The 20,000-nt window shown below is 48.1% G+C and overlaps 1 protein-coding gene across 1 annotated transcript in view; it reads left to right on the top strand.

The window, feature by feature from the left end:
* LOC115561229 (schwannomin-interacting protein 1) overlaps positions 1-20,000 on the top strand; it is a 185,426-nt gene that overhangs the window by 123,265 nt on the left and 42,161 nt on the right. The window lies entirely within an intron of this gene.

Here is a 20,000-nt window from a genome sequence, read left to right as displayed (position 1 = left end):
CCTGACGGGTTCAGGATAGTCAGAGAAAATCCCGGCTGGGTGTTTTTCAAAATCCTAGAACGGGTGTTTGTATTACAGTGTTTTACAATTTGAACCTAAATAAACCATAAACTGTATGTAGGTTTCCTTTCTGTTCAAATAAGCTTTGAAACACTCTCCGCTCACCAACAAGATGTCCGTCCCCTGTGATCAGTCCATTTCGCTGCATTTGTTTATTTGAATAACATGGTGGCAAGAGGGGAAGATCACAAGAATCTCTGTTCCCAGTACTCCATACCTGACAAGAGACTCCAAGGATCCTCCTAATACAGACTGGAGACATCGATTCCACAAGACAAGGAGGTAAAAAGACACGTAGTTGCTGTATTGGGCTGGAGCATTTGAGGTTTTAAAAGTTTAGATTTATGGAGCATTTACCTGTCACTCACCACATGTGAAAAATGTGCCCCTTCTGATAAGGCAGATAAGTCCTGTCAATTGGTTCCATTTCCTTTCTACCAAACCAAAAAGCTTATTGAAAGGAGCGATTTACATTTTGTATCTATTCTTTCTTGCTGAAGTACACCCTTGGCTTTTCTACATTTTGCTAATTGGGTTGACATTTCCAGTGCCTGACCCATTGACAAGCTGTCATTAGACCTGTCCGCTATTCAAAAGGAGAAACATTTCAGAAACTGTGTGTGGGTGTGTGTCTGTGTGTGAGAGTGTGAGTGTGTGTGTGTATGAGTTTTGAACACTGTGCTAAAGGAGTCCGAAAGTCCCAATTTAGCAGTGGAATGGGTTGGGAGACTGTCCTTGAATTAGCTTATTTCCTTTATTTTGTGCAGTATTCAGCTGACTTTTAAAGGAGTAATCGGGAAAGTTCTGCCGCTAAGAAGAGTGGGGTCTATCTGTGGTCTCACAGAATACACACCCACTTTATTACATGACTAACAACCTTCCCTACACAACACCTCACTCCATTATGTCTTCCTTGATAAGTATTGGCATTGCGTGGGATTGCGTTAATGGATCAGAAGTATTGCAAGAATACCTCAACTTAAAGTCATGTTAACCAGCTAAACTACCATTAGATAGGTTGACCATTGTTTAGAATGTAATGTGGGATAGCCCAGTGCTTTTATGTGCTCAAAACAATTGTACAAAAAATAATACTATACACAACTCAACAATATAACAAAGGTCCCTTTAAGCTTGTTTATACTGTAACTATACATCATACTATTCCTTTAATGCATAGGGAGTTCAAAGGTTAAGGGGTCAGCTCCAGGAGTTTAATACAAAGAATAGAATCAACCAGCCCAGCCGGATGGGATTTCCCAGACAAACTCCATGAATACAAGCACTTAGAGTGGTGGACGTTTTGTGTGGGGTTAGTGCTGCCTGTGGGGTTGACCTAGCGACAGACCATAGGACCAGGTCAGTGTTTATGTAATTACATATTTTCATAATGTGTGTGGGGCCTTCCCTTTTCAGCCTATCTTTATATATTGTAGTTTATCTTCTAAAATCGTTCATGTATCTTAGTTTCACTTCACCTTATCTTGTTTGAACATATCTTATTACTTAAAATATTATGATGTATAATGTAAAACATATAAGTATTTGGGGTTGTTATTGGGTGAATAACCCGTCCCCATCCATGAAGCCAGCTGTACCCGACCCGCTCTGTGACTCTGTTCTGTTTGTGTTCTGTTCCAGGCAGAGGAGAAGCAGAGGGCTAGCCTAGACCGCAGCGCTCAGACTCAGCACTCGCTGATAAATCAAACAAATTAAAATAGCATTCTGAACAGATTATGTGTTGAGCCATGCAAATTCTAATTCCCTAAAGGAATTACTGTGGCGGGGATGGCATTACGCGATTTAGATTGTTTTCTCATTTTTAATTTAAATGTGGCTTAATGGGCTTTTTATATCATTCAGCAAGATTTAAATCATGTTAGGGTTTTTCTTTCCCCCGTATCCATTATCAGAAGTGTGGACAGTGAATTATGGGAGGGTCCTCTGTTTGATTAAGGCTGCATGGTGAGTGATGGAAGGGTCTGAGGGTGCTAGGAGTGAGATGCCGTTTTTATTCTCAGACCGCTTCTCTATCTATTCCCCCACACTCGACTCGCTCTGCACACGTCCTCAGAACAGAGGGCTAGAGGGACCACAGACAGCCACATTTAGACAATGGTGTGTGAGTGTTCGTTTGTGTTTGTGTGAGTGCGTGCGTGTATTGGTATGTGTGTGTGTGTGTGTGTGTGTGCCTTTGTGTGTTTTTGTGTGTGTGCATATGTTTGTGTGCATGTGTGCGTTTGTACGTGTGTGCATGTGCATGTGTATGTGTGCATGTGTATGTGTGTGCGTTTGCCTTTGTGTGTTTGTACATGTGTATGTGTGCATGTGCGTTTGTGTTTTCGTTCTTGTGTGCATGTGTGTGGCTAGTTTGATGGCTGGTTGTGTGACTGGTTGGAATGCTGGTTGATGGGGTTGTAGGCAAAGATGGGATGACTGGCTAGTCAGTGGACGGGCTGGTTGGCTGGTTGACTGGTTGACAGGCTGGTTTGGTAGTGTGTGGGTGCCTGGCACACTGCTAGGACTAGGCGATGGTGAAATACATTGTGATACACTCCCATCTCATTCTGTTCAGCCTCCAGCGCTTCCCTCAGCTCATTCTCTGCTTTATCTCTTCTTCACACACATAAATATACACACACACACACACTCTCTCCCCCTACACTCTGGTGCCAACTTCCTAGTGTCGTTACTGCCCTCATCAGTCTTTGTCATTTCTTGCTGTATCTATTCCGGGATTTTGTCTAAAGAGGAAGGGGGAAAAACTGTTTCTCCTTTCTATTTTGGACTTGCCCAAATAACATCAAATATCTAATCTTGAAAACATTTTATCTCTGTCTGTAATTATCCATATATCTGTCTTCCTCAGAGATCCTTTCACTTCCTCTCTCCCTCTCTCTCTCTCTCTCTCTCTCTCTCTCTCTCTCTCTCTCTCTCTCTCTCTCTCTCTCTCTCTCTCTCTCTCTCTCTCTCTCTCTCTCTCTCTCTCTCTCTCTCTCTCTCTCTCTCTCCCCCATGCCATCTCTCTCTCCCCCTCTCCTGTTTTTGAAAGGACTGTGTTTTTAAGGAGAGTAGCTAGGTTTATCACATTTATCCATCCCTTTATTTCACATCCATTCATCCCTCTTCCATGCTGCAGAGGGTTGCAGACTAGAGTGATCTAGTCTATCCCTGTCGATTAAGGTTGTAACACAGGGACACATCATGGCAAACCACACACACACACGCACGCACGCACGCACGCACGCACGCACGCACGCACGCACGCACGCACGCACGCACGCACGCACGCACGCACGCACGCACGCACGCACACACGCACACACACACACACACACACACACACACACACTCAAACACTCAAACACACACACACACACAGCGATCGGCCTTAACCAACCTAGCCCGCTTGTCTTTTGAGATGTTGGACGAAGGTCACAATACCCTCTAAACATAGAGGAGACAACATGCAAACACACAGACAGGATCCTGCAACGTCGCTCTTGTCCCCTGAGCTGTGGGTTGGGACGTGTCGACCTGTTGCCACGCATGTTTCATGAACAAAGGACACACCTTTCTGCTGCCTGCACTGAGGAGGACACCCGCGCTGAGATAAGACAAGTAGATAAAATAACAAACAAGCGGACATATGAGAGTGGGAGCTTTCAGGGAAGATACAAAAACAAAACGCACAGCTTTTAATTTTTCACGGAATATGTGAAGAAATCATCACTAAGTGTATTGTGATTTTTGATGGCTGGCAAGGGTAAACTAACAATAAAACCACAGCACTTGGGTCATGTCCTATATAGAATAACAATAATATGACGTGATTTCAAGGCCTGCTACACACAACTCCCTTCTCCCTACACCACTTGTTCGCTCTCGTTTTTTACACTGTCTCTGATTCTCTCTCTCTCTTTTGCCTTCCATTTGCATTACTTTCTCTCCCTTGAGCAAGTGAACACTTTTCATCTTTGCATTGAGGTGTGTGTGTGTGTGTGTCTGTCTGTCTGTGTGAGTGTGTGTTAGTAAGTGGGATTGTATGTGTTTGTGTGTGCTTTGAGTTCCCACTATATTCTTATAGTCGTCTCCTCCAGTCATCCTGACCCCAACGTTCCCACTGATCTCTCGCCTCTGGTTTATCGCTTAGTGTTAGGGTTAGGGTTAGCTCTCCCCTGTCTGTGTGCCCTTGAGCAGACACGGGGACAGTGCCAAGGTCTCATCATGGAGCCGTGTACGTACACAAGTCTCGGCCATGATGTGACACGTCCAGCGTCCTCCTGGGACCTTTAAAACCCTTCCTTCCTACAGGGCGGCGTTAAACATTATGCAGGGCACGGCCATTATTAAATCCCACTTTAAGATGGTGCACAATCCCCCCCTCCCGCCACTTGCCCTGGCCTTCGCTTTCTATTGGCCCCGCTCTGTCTTCTGGCTCTCTGGTTGAGAGCAAAAGGCTGGGGGCCCAGGGACAGCCTCTGTTAATAACCTCCCATAAATGAAGTCATCCATAATGTGACAGTCTCGCTCCAACCCAAAACACACACATGCACACATGCGCAGACACATAGGCATACACACACATGCCCACGGGCATGCTACATGCACATAACACACACACACACACACACACACACACACACACACACACACACACACACACACACACACGCACACACACACACACACATATACACACAAACACACACACACGCACACACCTACACACGCGCACACACACATGCTGACACACATACACACTCACACACACACATCTTGCACACAAAAACATGCACACACATCTACACAACCTATGCATACAGAAATACCCCCCCCCCCCCACACATACACACACACACACAAAAAACCATGAATTGTCCTCTGCCTGCCCGCCCCGGGACAAACCAGGCGAGGGGTCTACCGGGAGCGCACCCGGCGAGGAGCAAGGCGAACGTAAACGGCGGGAGCAGGCAGGGCTGATTGAGCGCTGAGTGGCCAGCGGACACCTGGGACCTGGGGGGGGGGGGGGGGGGGGGACCGGGGACGTAGGTGGGGGGGCGCCGAGGGGTTGAGTTTGATTAAGGAACTGAACGACAGGCTCGCGGGACCGTCCCGGGAGTAGGGGATGCATATATGTATGGCGGGTCGACGAGGATACCGACGGTGAATATGTGGACGACCCCCTTGAGGGACGGGGGTGGGTGGAGGCTCTGCTAAGTGGGGTAAAGAGAGCCATGATGGAGCGTGCCGGATTCACGGGCCCCGCCCGAGAGGCCCGCGAAAAGTGAATTAATCATTTGAAGAAGCGCCTCGGCCAAACAGGGATTTGCTAGGCGTTTGTTTACCGTGCGTAAGTGGCTGCCCATATATGGGTGGCGGGACCATGATGCTAGTAATTCACGCTAGTGGGATTCATGGGTGGTTAGCTTACTGTTTACAAAATGTGGGATTTATCTTGACCGCCGTTATGGAAATGCAAAACAAACAGCGGACGTACCTGCTGTTATTGCTGACCGTGATCGAGATTACGGTGTGAAAAGCAATTAATCTCTCCCTAAGAGGGTCCACCATGGAGCCTAGCATGAGGCATGATGACATCACTTACGAGGCCTGTAATTGTTTTGGCAGTATGCTAATGTGGCATCCCTCCCATTTAATAGCAGCCTGCTCCCCCATCGCAGTCCAATACCCATGGGAATATCCCTGTTGAAGCACAGTAGCACAATGCAACACTGGCCGTGTGCCAAGTAACAAAACAATGTAACAAAACAATGTTTTGTTACTTGTAGCTTTCTTTCATTTTCAATAGTTAGGTGAGTGCTGAATGCAGCGCTCAACTATTGTTCTTCTGAAGCTTTATATGGTCTCACCGCTTCTTGCAAATTATTGTGTGCCAGGCTAATGCATGTCAGCTCTGCTTATTTGACGACTTTATCAGAAACACATAGAGAACATTGGGAAATTACACACTGAACTTTAATGGCTAGTCTAGCTACATTACCTCCTTCACATTAGCTTTGTGCTTTTGTCTGCACCAAATGTTACTGTTGGAATCAAATTATGGATAATGTGTCACATGTAGTCATGCAAACATTTGTTGGAAAATATGTGTTATTATTATTAATTCTATTGTTATTATTCTTATATATAGAGAGTATATGCTCATTTAGATTGGCAGCTTTATGTTTTCTGTGAATGGACAAACAAACACAATAACAAACCAACATTGAATGCGTGCTAACTGGGGTCCTGGTGATGCAACATCTCAGGCCTGTAGCCACACACTGAGCTGGTGTTTCTTAATGGCTTGTCTGAATATTTCACACTGCTACCCACTGTCACAGAGACTAGGAGAGAGGGAGAGGGAGGGAGACAGAGAGAGAGAAGGGAGGAAGAAGCCATAATAAATACAGTTGTGATGCTGAAGCCGACAGCCTACCTCCATTATGTCCTCACTCTCAAATTTATTTAGCTAATATTTCTCTCTCTCCTTGTCTTCTCCCTCCCACATAAATACCCCCTCCTTCTATTTCCCTACTCTTTACTTACTATGCTTGCTTGGTTTCTTTTCCAATCCACCTCGTATGTTTCTCCTACTTCATGCTCTCTCTCTCTCTCTCTCTCTCTCTCTCTCTCTCTCTCTCTCTCTCTCTCTCTCTCTCTCTCTCTCTCTCTCTCTCTCCCTCTCCCTCTCCCTCTCCTCTCTCTCTCTCTCTCTCTCTCTCTCTCTCTCTCTCTCTCTCTCTCTCCTCTCTCTCTCTCTCTCTCCTCTCTCCCTCTCTCCCTCTCCTCTCTCCTCTCTCTCTCTCTCTCTCTCTCTCTCTCTCTCTCTCTCTCTCTCTCTCTCTCTCTCCTCTCTCTCTCTCTCTCTCTCTCTCTCCTCTCTCTCTCTCTCTCTCTCTCTCTCTCTCTCTCTCCCTCTCCCTCTCCCTCTCTCTCTCTCCCTCTCCCTCTCCCTCTCTCTCCTCTCTCTCTCTCTCTCTCTCTCTCTCTCTCTCTCTCTCTCTCTCTCTCTCTCTCTCTCTCTCTCTCTCTCTCTCTCTCTCTCTCTCATTCTATAGCCTGGCTCCTCTTCCCTCCCCCCAGCGGCCTGGCCTACTCGTCCCGGGTTCCCTCTCCTCTCTACCGCTAATGGCTCTGAAAGATGCATGTGATGTAATCTAAACAGACTGCGGTTCCGTGTCAATGCACCTCACCACCCCCCAGCCCCACCCCACCTGACTCCCTTTTCCGAGCCAAAGCTGCTACCCCCACCCTCGGCCAGCTCCTCCACCAGCTACTGTCCAAAACCCTCGGACACCCCGCCTCCACCTAGATATTGTGCCCCGGGAGGGATGGGGAGGGAGAGAGGGAGGGGAGAGGGAGAGAGAGAGAGAGAGAGAGAGAGAGAGAGAGAGAGAGAGAGAGAGAGAGAGAGAGAGAGAGAGAGAGAGAGAGAGAGAGAGAGAGAGAGAGAGAGAGAGAGAGAGAGAGAGAGAGAGAGAGAGAGAGAGAGAGAGAGAGAGAGTGAGAGATACAGGGAGGGAGGGAGGGAGGGAGGGAAGTAGGGACCAGGAAAAGGAAGTGCCGGGCAAACAATGGGCATTTGAGAGAAAGGGAGGGGGAGAGAGAGAGACCAGGATGCAGCAGGATGCTTATGGTGATGTTTAGTCTTGTGGCCCATCTGCTTAAACTCTGATTTAGTCAACCACAATTCTAAGGCAACCGCTGTTCATAAACCTTCAAATTGCGATTTCTGATTTGGTTGTTTACAGTACTATAGTTGCATAAAGTAAACCTTTGCCATGAGTATCAAATGGGATTTATCTGCACTTCATTTCCGCCTCCATTGTTTTTGGAAAAGTCGGAATCCTTCCTATCCAATAGATTCTGAATACATAGCTTGAGTTTGCAAAAGCAGTAATATAATGTTGTGTGACATCTCGGGTTGATCAGAGCAGCCCCTGTTCTCACAGCAGCAGTCCCTCACCTGTACTGTGACGGAGCCTCAGATCCCATTACAGCTGACCCCGTGAACCCCGCCTTCCCTCAGTAAGTCCCAGACAGACGCAGTGCTGATCAGAGACCCGACCTGCCAGCAAACCCGCGCGCCTCCACACTTATGCTGCGCTCTCTCTCATGTCTCTCCCTCATTTATACTGTCTGAGGGATGAGAGGAGAGGGGGAGAGGGGGAGAGAGGGGGGGGGGGGGGGGAGCGAAATGTCGCTTCAGACGGCGACAACGGCGACACTTTTATCTTAGCGGGATGAAAAAACACTGAAAGTCTGGGAGGAGGCTGAGGCAGAGGGTGGGAAACGGGGCGATAAAAAAGTGTTGCGTCGTAAATGAACTAAAGGGCAACAACAAGGGAGGGTGTAAAAAGTGGAGATAAGGCTGCGGAAATAAAGGAGCAAAAGGAGGGGTGTAAATAACGAACGTGGCGGTGGCGTCCTTGTCACATTGTCATGATGCACGGCGCTAATAGCCTCCTAGCGAGGTTGTCTACGTCTATGTATCTATCCTTATCGACCCTATATCTACGCACCGAAATCAGAACACAGACATTAAAGACGAGGCTTAAACTAAAACACTACTGCGTGAATATGTACACTTTTAAAACGTTTTTCATTGCCTGGATCCTATTGTAGAAGAAGAAGAGGAAATAGACTCTGGTTCAACTGAAATCATTTGTTGTACTTGCGGGATGGGAGGGATTTGGTTGGCTGTTTCTTAGGATTTGACTCTCCGTGTTTTTAAGGCGACGACATGAATATACATTTCACCTCCTGACTGATTTCTTGAGAAGCCGCAGAAGCTGGTCTTCAAAGCCTGTGATCATCAGTCATCTCTTTGACTGCTGCTTGTGTTCTCTACTTATCTCTAAACGTGTTTGTTGGAGTACGGAGACCTTAGCATTTGCTACCCACGGGGCGACTCGCATTAAGCATCCAGACATTGAAATACATTGAAGTCCATTACTGATGTAATACCTTCTTTGTATACTGATTTGGTCTGGTTGATTTTGCCCGTGGTGCAAACACTGCAGGAGTTCCTCAATCTACTAGGGCATTTATTTATCAAATCCTCAATAGTTGTTGCAATTTTCAGTGTGGCTGCAGGAGTGTGGATCATTATTGTACAATGGCCTTATGTTGAAGCATTTTATGATATCCATAATAATTGTCTGTGTTATCAATGTGATGTTTATGGTCATCTCAGCCACCCAGGCACCTGGCTGGGTGCCTGGGGTCCAGTTGGAGTTGATGGGCCCTCTGGGCTAGTATAGATGCAAAACGTCTAGTGCTGAACCGAGACCCCAATAACAATGTTGTTAATGCAGGCCAACTGGGACTACGCTTAGCAGATGATGACTGCAGAGACATGCTGGTTACCTACCGCTAGCATATCATTAGCATACCAATACGCACACACACAAACACACACACACACACACACACACACACACACACACACACACACACACACACACACACACACACACACACATTTACATGCACACACACACACACGCACGCACTTGCATGCACACACACACAAACACACAAAAATGTGAAAAACCATCATGCACACACAAACACTCACACACACACACACACACACGTGCACACACACACTCACACACATACACACACAAACTCACACAGACGCGCACACGCACACACACACACACAATGTGAAAAGCATACATCTCGTCTTGGACAGGGTGCTCTGGGAACCGCAGACGGCGGCGGCGGCGATGCAGCGTCAGATTTGGGTCAGGCGCAGGACGGCGGTGGCTGCGGCTGGAATTGAGTCGCTGCCTTTTTAGCAGATTGGATTTGGCCCCTCGCCCGCTCATGGCCAGACACTTAGTTTATATACTGTCTGCAGAGGGAGGCGGCGGGCGAAAATGGATTGAGTAGACAGAGAGAGAGGGAGAGAGAGCTTGACTCAGGTTGTTTAACTTACTTTAATCCCCCCCCCCCCCCCTCCCTTTGGGACCACCGGTCCACCACTAGGCTGTACTCTCGTTTGTGATTTTGTCCTCGGCTGCTCCTTAGCTGGGTTCATCTCTGTGGCTTTTTGTTTCGTTTTCTTCTAGTTCCAACTTCCGTTGGTTTAAGTCTCGACATGTATCCAAGCAACACAGACACCTCAGAGATGGCTCTGTTGACCTCGATCTGGGAACTCCATGCAGAAGATAAACCCATCTCCTGTCTATCTTAGCAGGATTTGAAAGGCACACACAGCCTAAGACATCAATACACAAAAACACACACACACACACACACACACACATACACCGATTATACTTACATAAATCAGGAAAAGCAGCTACCATCTGTCTTACCTATTCTGGTCAGGTAAACTGTGTGGTAAACACTAATGCCATCTCCTCTTAGTAATACATTAATCAATTCAGCACTCTGCCAATCAGAAAGCCACTCCAGCCCAAACTGATCCAGAGAGCATTCATCTCCATGGCAACGATCGCCCTGCCTATGCACCGACAGAGTTGATATAATCTTGGTATAATGTTGAAGATGGTCTTATTGATCTCCATGTGAACAGCAGTAGAGAGAGGGAGGGAACAGGATGATATGGAGAGGAGAGAGGGGTAAGAAAGCCATGGAGGGGAGGAGGGGGAAGCAAAGTTGAGGGGTTGGAGGAGTGGAGAGGAGAGCTGGAGAGGAGTAGAAAGGAGGGTGGAGAGGAGGGAGGGGAGAGGGGATGAAGGAGGGGAGCGAGGTGGAGAGGAGAAAGACAGAGAGGATATGGGAGAGAAGAGCAGAAAAGAGCAGAGCAGGCAACATGAGACTCGTTCGGACAAGGGAAGCGAAGGCACTACTTCAGAACAACGAAGCGACGTGGAGAGGGGAAAGGTGTGCGTGGAGGAGATCATTCTGTGGAGGTGGATGGTGTGTGTGACGGAGGCGGTCGTTGCAAGGCGACATCCTTATCCCTTTCAGAGGAAGCTTGTTCACCAAATTGAACCGCCACCGAAACGTAGACTCAGAAGGCCGGGGCGGGAAGAGAGAGAAACACATCGGGGAATGAGATTGACATTCTAGTTCAATGACTCACACACACGCTGCACGCCTGCCTTGAAGTGGCGTTGTATGTAATTCGAAACTAGTATCACCCAACACCTTCCAGCGACACCTGTGACATGGCGGTAATGAGCAGTGCGCCATAGCTGTAGGGTTGAATCCAGTCCCCGGGCGGTGTAGTGGGTGGTGGAGGACAGTGTCAGGGGGGGGAGCTGGTTTCAGAGGGGTTTTACGAAGCAAGACAACCGGTACAGTTCTGGGTATGTTTCCGACGATGTCACACCACACGATGAAAATAATCACCCGGTACTCAGAGGCCTCTCTACCGCTCCCCCTAGGGAACACACACAAACAAAGAAACACTCACACACACACGGTAAAGGTCAGTGATTAATGAGAGTTTGTTACAGTCAAAGAGTTGAAACTCCTCTGGATCCAAGATGCTTGAAGACTCCAGTTTTGACAGTTGGCATGCGGGCGACGTTATGGTGATCTCACAGACAAGGTTTAATGTCTCCCTCTGTTCATTGGGCATTTTCCTGCTTTTATAATAAACTGTTTCTTTTTATTTACCTCATTAAACATTGACTGTTACTTTTTTTGTTGTAAAGTTATGTCTGGGTTGTTTGATTTTCAGGCAGAGCGCGATTGTTCTGTTCCCAGGGAGAATCTGATTAGATATCTAACCAAGTGTAGACTAATCAATACAGCGTGAAAAGACAAGCTTGTTTGCCCTCAGCAGGTGGCCTGTGTGTGTGTGTGTGTGTGTGTGTGTGTGTGTGTGTGTGTGTGTGTGTGTGTGTGTGTGTGTGTGTGTGTGTGTGTGTGTGTGTGTGTGTGTGTGTGTGTGTGTGCTTGTGTGTGTGTCAATATCCACGTTTGTGTATATTGTGAATGTCTAATCCCAGGATCTGGGCCTGCTGCTGTGTGTATCCCATCTGTATTTGTATTTGTGTGTGGGTGTGCTCTTGTGTGCTTGCCAGCGTTTTGTGTGTTTGTATGTGTGTGTGCGTTCTTGTAAGTGTGTGTGTATCTGTAGCGCTATGCAGCAGTATAAAAGCCTTCATTTTAAATATCTTTCATATGTTTGGAGGAGGTTGTTAACCCTGAATCTCAAACAGGAAGGGGCAGTCAGCTGTGCATTGTGTTTAACCGTAGAAATGAGGGAACATAGATCTTGCCGGGTTTTTCTAATTAAATTTCCTTGATGTTGCCGTAGGGGTGATTTTGTGCGTTGTTGTCTCCTCTTGCTACTCCGACTGTTCATTGACACAGACAAACTCGCGTATTGATCGGGGTACAGCGCGTTACCCCCCTCTCCCCCCACAGACAGCGAAATGAAAGCATAAAGGAAAGCTTGTTTTCGTCCTATCACTCATTTTCGTCTGCTTCTTATCTCTCCTCTATGCACTGCTGCCTCCGACAGCCCTGCAGTAATGCAGCACTCATGCACAACCACAATCTCTCTCTCTCTCTCTCTCTCTCTCTCTCTCTCTCTCTCTCTCTCTCTCTCTCTCTCTCTCTCTCTCTCTCTCTCTCTCTCTCTCTCTCTCTCTCTCTCTCTCTCTCTCTCTCTCTCTCTCTCTCTCTCTCTCTCTCTCTCTCTCTCTCTCTCTCTCTGTCTCTGCTTAGCACCTCTAATGTGTGAGGCGTGAGTCTTTTATAACATGTTCAATATCACACCACAGGCCCCCCACAGGCCGGATGCTCTCCCTAACGAGGGGCAGAGCGAGCAAGGCATACATGGAGGGGGGGGGGGGGGGGAGAGAAAGAGAGAGGGAGAGGGAGAGAGAGAGATGAGGGGATGTGAGGATGCATTGCACATAATTATCAACACACAGCAAACCCATTAGTGTTTCTCTTCTCATATTCAACCCCCTGCAGTCTATAAAACCAGATCTCACACACATACACTCACACATGCACACGCACACGCATACACATAAACACACACACACATACACGCACAAACTTACACGCATGAACACACACACAGACACGCATAAACACACACATATATACGCATAAACACAGAGACACCCATGTATAATCATACAGATTTTGGCCGTTCTTTGTTTTAGACTCCATTACAATTGCCCACCGCCGTTAACATGCATGTACTTACAGATACCCTTCATCCATCCCAAAAGCCCATCAGCGATCATTTTTATTTACAGGATAAAAACGGCCCAGATGACAAGAAATGACAAGGACTGCACACTCTTAAGTGCCAGTAAAAGCGGATAACATAAACTCTGCCGCCGCTGTAAAAAAGATCTGCTTTACGAGTCTCTGTTGCCACGTTACGATACGGACCTGTTCCCTTCCGACAAATGGTAATCGCTCCTGTCTTCCTTCTCCACGTCCAGACCGCGACACATTCTGCAGGCCCTGTAGAGGGCCCCGTGGACCGGGCGCTGTGTGCTAATATTTGCCCCTGAAATCCATTGATCCGTGCAGATGAGTGTTGAGGATTTGTAGATGAGGTGGTCCGCCCTGGGGGGCTTTGTGGAAAAAATACCCACTTGCGTCTCCTTGCCTTAACCGCTCTTCTGCAGGGAGCGAGTGAAGGGGGGACGTTGACCTTCACAGGGTGAAGCAAGGTGGTTTGGTTCCTAGACGGGCTGAATGATTAACGGCGTCTCCCTGGTGGCACCAGGTACCGCCGTGTCTTCATCATTCAATTACCTGTTGTTGACTTTGTGGAGCGCTGGTGTCCTGCCCGGCTCTGGGACAGCGTGTGACGACCGTTACATTAGCTGGGACAGAAGTCACGCACTGTCGCTGATGAGCTGACTAGCCACTTCGTTGACTGGCTGACCGGTTGACTGGCTGACTGGCTCACTGGCAGATTTTCTAGCCGGCTGACTGACTCTCTTGAGTAGCTGACTGAATGTCTAGGTGACTGACTGAACTTTCTAACTGGCTATCCAAACAGGAATGGTGTTAATTATTCTGCTCGGCCATTCTAAAGCCACTCATGTGGAGAGCGGTGGTGTGTGGTTATCCTGGAGGATATGATATACGAGGACAGACGCTATTGACATGTTTGTAGCATTGAGGCTGTGTCTGCAGGCGGCATCTCGGCTGTCTTACAGAACGCACCGCATCACGATAAACGTGTGCAGCATCGCTGCCACAATTTCAAGCTCAATTAGGAGGGCCATTGATTAGGCCTGTGCTCGGAGAGCAGGGGCTGGAGTCTAAAGACTGGACAAACACTGTGGCCCTGATTGGCTGTTGTGAAACATCCCAATGGACGCCACAAAAGGAGCTTGATCCATTTCTTTCTATAGTGACTGGTAATCCTTATATGGTGAATGAATGGGAATGTGTATATGCTATTCCGTGTGTGTGTGTGCGTGTGTGTGTGTGTGTGTGTGTGTGTGTGTGTGTGTGTGTGTGTGTGTGTGTGTGTGTGTGTGTGTGTGTGTGTGTGTGTGTGTGTGTGTGTGTGTGTGTGTGTGTCTGGAAGTGTGTGTCTGGAAGTGTGTGTGCTTCCTATCTGGCGGCAGGAAGTAAAAGCAGGCCAGACGCTGAGTGCTCTCCACATTCACGTCCCCAGAGACTGACGCAGGCTGTGATAGAGTGCAGAGAGAGACGAGCGAGGGACCGGGAGGGACTGCACGAGACAGGGAGGCAGAGGGGTGGTAAAGAGGGGGTACGGGGCCATGGTTTGGGCGACTGAAATTGAGAATCATGATTTTTTTAACCCACATAAAGTTGAACATGGAAAATGGTAACACGGTTTGGTTGAAATCCGTCTTGTTTGACTGAATGGGTCCAGCTTGGAATGGAGGAGATTTATATTATTCTTTGTATCCCTCTTTGTTTTTGTGTATCAACCGTTCTACATACAGTAAATATATTTCTATGTTACTTTCTTTCGCATCCTTTCTTCTCTCCCTATCTATCTTTCTTTCTATCCTCCCTTCTCCATTGTAGACCTGGTCCATCTATTTTACTAATGAGCCCCCCGCCCTCCCTCCGTCGTCCCACCCCTCGGCAGTTCTCTCCCCGCTGGCCCACTCTCCATCTCCCCCCCCCCCCCCCCCGTGCACACGTGAGCCCTCCACCTGGGCCTGGGGGTCCTCAGGGCTCCAGAGGAGGGGGGGGGGCCCTGGACCGCTCCCTCACAAAGCAGGGCCCTCCCTCCCTCCCTCCCTCCCTCCCTCCCTCCCTCCCTCCCTCCCCTCTGGAGGACCGGGCCGGGCGGTCCCAGAGGGCGGGGGGGGGGTCACCGGTGGGGGGGGTCACCGGAGAGGGCCTGTCCTTCTCCCGCTGCAGATAGGCACTGTGTTTAATCTGTGTAGAAATAAATTGGAAACACACACACACAACCGAAACACACACACAACCGAAACACGCACGCACAACTGAAACACACACACAACCGAAACACAAACACACAACTGAAACAAACACACAACCGAAACACAAACACACATACAACTGAGACACACACACAACCGAAACACACAACAGAAACATACACAAACACACACATATTCACACACACACACAACCGAAACCCCCCCCCACACACACACACATAGACAACCGAAATACACACACAAACACAACCAAAACACACACAAATACACTCACACACAACCGAAACATACACACACATAACAAAAACACACACACACACACATACAACTGAAACCCAACCACACACACACAACCAAAACACGCACTCACACACAACGGAAACATACACAAACACACAACTTAAACACACACACACACACACACACAAACTGTCGATCTGCTCATCACATCTTAGCAGAACTGAGGTTAGCTTAGCGAGCGATGGCCGGTGGCTGAACCTCACGAGTCGTGACAACCCTCTTTACCAATCGCCTCCAGATGGCCTATTTTCATTTGTCAGCGTAACGATCTGGCAGCCAATCACAGGCCATGCAATATTCATGAATGAAAACAAATCTGAATGACTGGGTCGAGTTTTGGGCGAGAGACACCAACGTGACTCATGGAGATGTTTGTCTTGGTGTTATTTGTCTCCACTGTAACTCGGAACAATGTTCCCGGAATTCTAGCTTAGCACCCTCTCCGAGCAGACACTCCAACACGGACACACTCTGTGGTTTGGACTTTACCCGCTAACGAGGTGTCCAGGGAATTCTGTTACAGTGGACAGTGTGATGTGCGAGAGGGAATCCTGTCTGATAATGTCGCCAAGTGCTTATTACAGTCAATGTGCTCGGTATTTTTGGCCTTTTTTTTCACTCCGTGCAAACGTCCAGCGGTGCTCAGGAATGGGACACTACGTTGCTTTCTGTGGCAGCCAATTAGGCCATTGTGGAAGGCAATTACTCGTATCACACTCACAGACGCACCAACACACACACACACACGCGTACACGCGCGCGCACACACATGCACATACATGCATGCACGCACGTACACACACACAAATGAACGCGCACAAATGCACATACACAAACACACACGCGTGCACACACACACAAACACGTGCATATAGACACGTGCACAGACACGCAAAGCACATGCATATAGACACGCCCACACACACGCACACACGTGCATATAGATGCATGCACTCATGCACACACACACACATACAGACACACACATCAACACACACACACACACACACACACACACACACACACAAACACATGCGTGCAGACATTCACGTTAACAACATATCCCGGGCTGTTATCTTTGATGTGCAGTTAGAGCGTGTGTTCAGCGTGCCGCTGATGACTGGGTGAGAATGGAAGACGAGGCGGCATCCTCCCATTATGTTCTGTTTCCCTTCATCCTTCTACTACACTTGGGCGATCTATACATATCTCTATATATATAGATGCAGTAAAGAATGCCACCTTCATATCTATATCTATGTATAGATATAGTTATATAGAAACACTGTTTTATGACCTGGTTCCATTTTCTTAGTACAGTGGTATTATTTCCTACGAAATAATGTTCTAATCTTAATAGGGAGCACATTCATGAACATTTGCAATTCATGAATAATTGGATTTAATCCCCCGCTCAAAGATGCTTGAATGTGAATCCCAACATCAGTGATTTGTTCAAAAGACAAATGCCCTTCCTAAATAGCCTTCCTCCCTTCATCCATCCCTTCCTTTTCATCTCTTCTCTCTCTCCCCTCTCTCCCTGATTAAATGACTCATCTCATGTCTTGCCATTGCAGAAGGGACCCCCTACACACACACTCACACACACTTACTCATGAGCAACAACACACACGCAGGAAGTGGAGTGCGCATGCAGCTCATCGTCACGCGGGAAGGAATCATTTCTCCGGACGCACAGGAAGAAGGAAGCGTAGATGGAAAGAACTGAGAGGGGGGGAGAAAAAGCAGAGACGATAAGACACAGCGAGGAAGGGTAAAGTGAACAATGCAGTCTTGTCATGCAGAGTGCCTGGGTTCAATGCCCAGACAGAGGACAGTCGGCTTGAGTCAGGATTCTACTTGAGAATACACCCAGGGGCGATTCTAGGTAGTGTGGCAGAGAATTGTTGACCGGGGGGGGGGGGGGGGGGGGGGAGGACAATTGCGGGGCCCCAGGCAGTTGCCTGGTATGCCTAATGGGATGCGGCGCCTCTGAATACACCGAAAGGTAGCCCGCCATGTAGCCAATCCCAGGCCTGTGTGTTAATCACCATGGTTACTGGTTCTCTCGAAGCTGGGCCTGCAAGAGAAGGAAAAGACAGAGATCTAAAGAGAGTGATGATCCCCTTGGCTTCACAACGAAGGACGGGATGGGATTGCAGGGATCACTGTTCGATTCACAATGAACAGCTCATCTCTCTCTCTCTCTCTCTCTCTCTCTCTCTCTCTCTCTCTCTCCCTCTCTCTCCCCCTCTCTATCTCTCTGTCTCCCCCTCTCCCTCTCTATGTCACACACACACACACACGCTGTGACTGCCCCCCCCCCACCCCGCTGTGCTGAGCCATCACTCTGCGTCTTAGGCCCCCGATCGATGCCGTCTGTGGCCCGCCACAAGAAAAAATGAAAAATAAGTTTCACTTTTCAAAAGTTCTGTGTATGAAGTCTTGTTACTTCGACACTCAATCTCCGAAAGAAACCAGTTTGAAGAGGTAAGACCGAGGAGTGCTGAGTCACCTCCACTGGGCCGTGTCGTGATATTCTCATACGTCACTATGATCACTAGTCTGAGTCACTCTGTTGCATGTTCTGAGTGTGTGTGAAACACCCACAGGGTTCAACCTCTGGATGTATTCCCCCTAGTTCTGACGGTTTTGGAGCATGTCTGTACGGGTGCAAACCTAGTCTCGGTTCGACCCAGCCCTCGTCTCCAAAACCCAACCCTTGCAATACCTTTGCTCGGCTGCTCTCTGAGTCATCCCCTGGATTAGTCCAGTTGGGGCGTTACAGATGGACGGCAGAAGATGGGAATCAGCTCATGTTTGAATCCCGCCGTCAGAGATCGAGGGGTTTGGAGGACAGGGAGATGAAGGGATGAAGGGAAATAGTTAAAGTGGAATAGAGTAAAAGCCAGCCTGAAATTCTCCAATTTACTAAATGGTTGTGTGTGTGTGTTTGCGTGTGTGTGATTATTTTTGTGTATTTGTGAGTGTGTGTGTTTGTCTCTGTCTATGTGTGTGTGTGTGTGTGTGTGTGTGTGTGTGTGTGTGTGTGTGTGTGTGTGTGTGTGTGTGTGTGTGTGTGCGTGCGTGCGTGCGTGCGTGCGTGCGTGCGTGCGTGCGTGCGTGCGTGTGTGTGTGTGTGTGTGTGTGTGTGTGTATGCGATTATATGTGTGTGTGTGTGTGTGTGAGATCATGATGACTCACACACTGTCCCCGCCCCTCAGCTGCGGATACACCAGACACATGTTCCGATATGGACCTCAAACATCACCCTGTAATCAGCATCCAGTTAGCTTCCTCACTTATTCACTGACTCATCCTCTGCCATGCATGTACACTCCGATGAGTGTGCACTGTGTACACACACACATACACACACACACACACACACACACACACACACACACACACACACACACACACACACACACACACACACACACACACACACACACACACACGCTGCTCACACTTTCTGCAGTGCTGGCTGGGCTGAGGCTTATGTCATTGATCAGCAGCAGTGATTGATTGCACAGAGAGCCAAGGATTTGGTAATTGCAGTCACGATTTTCTGGTCAGGTTTTGGTGTACTCTCTCTCACACGCACACACGCACGCACACACACACACACACACACACACACACACACACACACACACACACACACACACACACACACACACACACACAAACAAACAAACAAACAAACAAACAAACAAACACACACACATTTACACAAAGACACACTTAATACCCAGTGCTCCCTATCTTGGAGGTTAAATCACGTGAATGCTTGTTTTGGAAAAAATAATACCAGGCTTTTTATGTGAGATGTGTGTGCGTGTGTATATGTGTGTGTGTAGGTGTTTGCATGCCTGCGTGAGTGCGTTTGAGTGTGTGTGTGTGCAATGTAAGATAAGACTGTGTAATATGTATACAGTGAACCAAATTCTCTGAGATGTTGTCGTACTTTGCCCATAAAGTCCACGGTGGAGAGTAAATCCGGGAGATGGTTCGGATAGGGGTTATCTGTTATCAAAACATTCCCTCTGGACTACCAAGTGGTCCAGGTGGTGGAGCCAATGGACCCGGGGCTTTTAGCCTGCACATCCTAACTTTACACTGCATGTCGTCACTTCTGTCGATGCTAGCGGCTACGAGCTACGTCCCAGAGAGTTATGCGCTCTGGACCAAACAGAACTGAATGTTAGTTCCTATCTCGGGGAGAAACTGAGAGCAAGCGAGGGGAATAGAGAGAGAGAGCGAGCGTG

Source organism: Gadus morhua, chromosome 16 (genome assembly GCF_902167405.1).
Source record: "Gadus morhua chromosome 16, gadMor3.0, whole genome shotgun sequence".
In the NCBI taxonomy this organism is placed as follows: Eukaryota; Metazoa; Chordata; class Actinopteri; order Gadiformes; family Gadidae; genus Gadus; species Gadus morhua.
This window is presented reverse-complemented; position numbering and strand designations above follow the sequence as displayed.